This window comes from Chrysochloris asiatica, unplaced genomic scaffold (assembly GCF_000296735.1).
Source record: "Chrysochloris asiatica unplaced genomic scaffold, ChrAsi1.0 scaffold00007, whole genome shotgun sequence".
Taxonomy (NCBI): Eukaryota; Metazoa; Chordata; class Mammalia; order Afrosoricida; family Chrysochloridae; genus Chrysochloris; species Chrysochloris asiatica.
In genome coordinates, this window is record NW_006408525.1 from 7,048,737 (window position 1) to 7,053,525 (window position 4,789).

A 4,789-nucleotide genomic window follows, 5' to 3' on the forward strand; every position below is an offset into this window, starting at 1 on the left:
TGACAAAAACAACAACATATATATAGTTACTATGTATATACTATGGAGTCCTGGTGTGATGCTGTGGGTTAATGCGCTGGACTACAAAGTTGGTTTGAACTGCAAGATTAGTAGTTTAAGCTCCCTAGCTATTCCTTGGAAATTCTACACAGGGTCGCTGTGGGTTGGATCCAGTTCAATGGCACTTAACAGTGCTGTGGCATAAAGCACTGGACCACAAGATCTGTTTGAATCACAGTGTTGGTGGTTCAAGTTCATCAGTCACTCCTCAAAAACCCTATTCAGAGTCACTATTAGTCAGAACCAACTCAACAGCACTCAACACCAACAACAATGTATATACTATATAATGAAGACTACGGTCAACAAGCCCCAACCACAGCTAGTATTAACCATAAATACCCAGCCAAGGAATACTAGACACTAGAGGAAAATATCTAATATAAAACAAAATCAACAGGAATGAGCAACTTCGAGGAAACTCATATGATCACAGAGAAGAAAGCAAGTATACAAAAAACTGTTATTGTATTAATATCTGCAGAGACATTTCAGCTATAAAACAAGAATAAGGACGGTACAGCAAAAAAGGGAAATTTAAACTCTACATTTTTGAGAGCAAAAAGAGCTCTTAGAAATTAAAACCTCAATTCTAGTTTTGGAAGTCAAGATTGAAGAAATTGTCAGAAAACTGAAGAAAAACTTTTAAAAAAGAAATAGAAAAGGAAAAAAATCAGAGAACCAAGCTATAAGGACCAACATTTTTAAATATTAGGAGTTTGAGATAGAGACAATAGGACATTATGTTTTTTAAGTACCCTAGTGATGCAGTGTGTCAAGCATTTGTACTGGTAACTGAAAGATCAATGGTTCAAACCCACCAGCTGCTCCCTGGAAAGAGAAGAGGCCGTCTGTTTTAGTAAAGATTTATTGCCTGAAAACCCTATGTTGTTAAGTGCCATCGAGTCGGTTCCAACTCACAGTGACCCTATAAAGGGTTTCCAAGTTTTCTAGGAGTGGTTGGTGAACTTGAACCACTGACCTTCCAGTTCAAACTGACCTTGCAGTCTAGCACATTAATCTGCAATGCCACACCAGAACTCCAAGTAGCTAAAAGTTAAATTGGTTGGCTACTTATTGAACTATATTACATACCCTTATTGCCTAATTATCTTGTTTATTCCCTTGAGCCAGATCTCTGTCCTTATATTTATGACTGTCCCTTTTAAAATTGTAAAATCAAGACTATAGAAAAGAAGAAAAGATTTATTATTAGTGTTTTTAAAGAAATGCATGCTGTTAGTTAAACATAGCTAGTACTAGAGGTATTCAAAAATTGGTGAAAAAATGCCATCATCTTTCCTTCCATTTTTCCATGAACTTTCTGAAACTCCCTCGTATATTAAATATACAGTTCCCATTTCTCCTGATCTCACGCCTCAGAAGTAGTTACTGTTAAGCTTAATATATATCATTTCCAGACTTTTGATATAAGCAACTGCAACTCCCATACGTTGCTAATGGGAGTATAAATTGGTACAACTGTTTAGGAAGACTGTTTGGCAGCATATATTAAAGCTGAATATACAACAGCTTCACTCCTTGGTATATATATACCTAACAAGAGTGGAATAAAAGACAAATAAGAGAAATGTTCATAAAAGCATTTTTCATAATAGCCTAAAAGTAGACATAACCTAATGGTAGAACAAGTAAATAAATTGTGGTATATTCATAAAAAGTACTATGTAACAGTGGAAAGAAACACACTGTAGCAACATTCAACATCACTAAATGTCACAATGATGACCAAAGAAGCCAGATACAAAAGAAAATATACTATATGATTATATAAAGTTTAAAACAAGCAAAATTAATCAAAGGTGATAGAAAACAGAAACCCAAAGAGAGGCTGATTTTAACCACAAGGGTACATGAGGGGGCATCTGGAATGTTAATGGATATAATTGCCCTCTGATAATTTATTGAATTATTGTCACTACAAAATATGTGGTAACGTGATTGAGTCATTACTCCCAGTGGTTTAGCAGTTACATAATGATGTAATGTGGCGATTAGGTGATTATTCCCCATGATGTGATCTGATGTGATAAACCAATTAAGAGGACTAAGAATGGACTGCAATACCCTTAATCCCATCACAACCCTGATTCCATGTAAGAAAGTTTCCCAGGGGTGTGATGTGTTAACACCTTTTAATTTATAAGAGAGAAGTGAGCAGAAAAGCACCAGTTTCTCTACTACAGTGTATCTTATGGATATATTCATGCAAATGAAAGAAGACTATGTATACACGCATATATCTTTTTAAAAGAAATATGCACTATAAATGTTGATGGCCTTTGTTACAGGACTCTGCAGAAAAGCTGCAATAATGTACAGTTTCATCAATAAGCATTATTGTCTAATTCCTATAACCTGGAACCTGCTGGGTAGTATTGTTAGAAATTGCTAGGTATAAAACCAAAATGAAAGAACATGCTCAGCATTTCTTTAAGCTAAAAGAATGGAAGAAAGTTACAATACTGAAGGATTTTATAAGCAAAAGCCACCACTCATCAGTCATACTGTGTGGTAGTTTGCGTGTTGCTGTGATACTAGAGGTTTTGCCCCGAGTATTTGAAATAGCAGCAGAGCCACCCATGGTAGACAGAGTTCACTGGAGTTTCCAGACTATTTGCACTTGAGTTATGATATTGTAGAAGAGTATTAAAGTACCATGGACTGCCAGAAAAACAAATAAATCTGTGTTAGAAGAAATACAGATAGAATATTCCCTAGAAGCAAGGATGGCAAGATTTCATCTCTCATACTTTGGATATGTTATCAGGAGGGATCAGTTATCAAGAGAAGGACACCATCAGCTTGATAAAATAGAGGGTCAGCAAAAAAAAAAAAAAAAAAAGGAAGACCACCAACAAGATGGATTGGCACAGTGGTAGCATCAGTGGCAGCTGCAGTGAACTCAAGCATAACAATTGTAAAGATGACGCAGGACTGGGCTACATTTCATTCTGTTGTGTATAGGGTTGCTATGAGTCAAAACCAACTCAATGTCACCTAACAACAAAACAACAACAGTGGGCAAAATATTGAATGACGCAGAAAGCATCAAGAAGAAAGAATGTACAGAGTCACTGTACCAAAAAGGGTTGATTGATGTACAACCATTTCAAGATGTAATATATGATCAAGAACCAGTGGTATTGAAGGAAGAAATACAAGCTGCACTGAAGGCATTGGTGAAAAACAAGGCTCTAGGAATAGATGGAATACAGTTTGAAATATTTCAATAAACTGATGCCATGCTGGAGGAACTCACTTGTCTGTGTCAAGAAATTTGGAAGACAGCTACTTCACCAACCAAATAAAAGAACTCCATATTTGTGTCCATTCCAAAGAATCATTGAACAATATCATTAATATCACATACAAGTACCATTTTGCTGAAGATAGTTAAAAATTCATTGCAGCAGTACATTCACAGATGCACTGTCAGGAATTCAAGCCAGATGCAGAAGAGGACTTAGTACAAGAGATATCATTGCTGACGTCAAATGGATCTTGGTTAAAAGCAGAAAATACCAGAAAGATGTTTACTTGTGCTTTATTGAATATGCAAAGGCATTTCATTGTGTGTATCATAACAAACTATGGATAACATTGTGAAGTATGAGTATTCCAGAACACTTCATTGGGTTCATGAGGTAGTTATTAGATTGTTGAATGGCTTAAAATCAGGAAAGATGTGTGTCAGGGTTTTATCTTTTCACTATGCTATTCAATCTGTATGCTGAGCAAATAATCTAAGAAGCTGGATTATATGAAGAACGTAGTATTAGGATTGAGGGAGTGTCATTAACTTCCTGTAATATGCAGATGACTCAACTTTGCTTGCTGAAAAGAAAGAGGACTTGAAATATTTACTCATGTAGATCAAAGACTACAGTCTTCAGTATAGATTGTCCCTGAATGTAAAGAAAACAAAAATCCTCACAACTAGACCGATAAATAACATCATGCTAAATGGAGAAAAGATTGAAGTTGTCAGAGACTGCCATTTGCTTCAATCCATAATCTATGCTCATAGAAGCAGCAGTGAAGAAATCAAAGAGCTGCTACAAAAGACCTCATCAAAGTATTAAAGAGCAAAGCTGTCAGTTTGAGGATTAAGATGCACCTGACACAAACCCTGGCATTTTCAGTCACCTCATATGTATGCTCTGGTAGCGTAATGGTTACGAATCGGTCTGCTATCCTCAAGGTCAGCAGTTTGAAACTACCAGCTGCTCCACAGGAGAAAGATGAGGCTTTCTGCTCCCATAAAGATTTACAGCCTTGGAAACCCTGTGCAGGGTCACTATGAGTTGGAACTGACTCCACGGCACATAACAACAACAACAACAACATATGTATGTGAAAGATGAGCAGTAATTAAGAAAAACCATAGAAGAATCAATGCATTTGAATTATGATGTTGGCAAGAATATTGAAAGTACTATGGACTTGTTCATTTAAGAAATACTTCATGATATTATGTATCAGATACTGTGCTGGTAGCTAGTGATACAGAGGGAAAAGAATAAGTGCCTTCCCATATTTTATGGGACCATGGTGACTCTGTAGGATTAGCACTGGACTACCAACCATAAGGTCAGCAGTTTGAGCCTACTAGCTGCTTCTCAGGAGAAAGATGAGGCTTTCTGTTGTAGCAAAAATTTACAGCCTCAGGAACCCTGAACAGGGTTGCTATAGAGTCTGAAGTGAT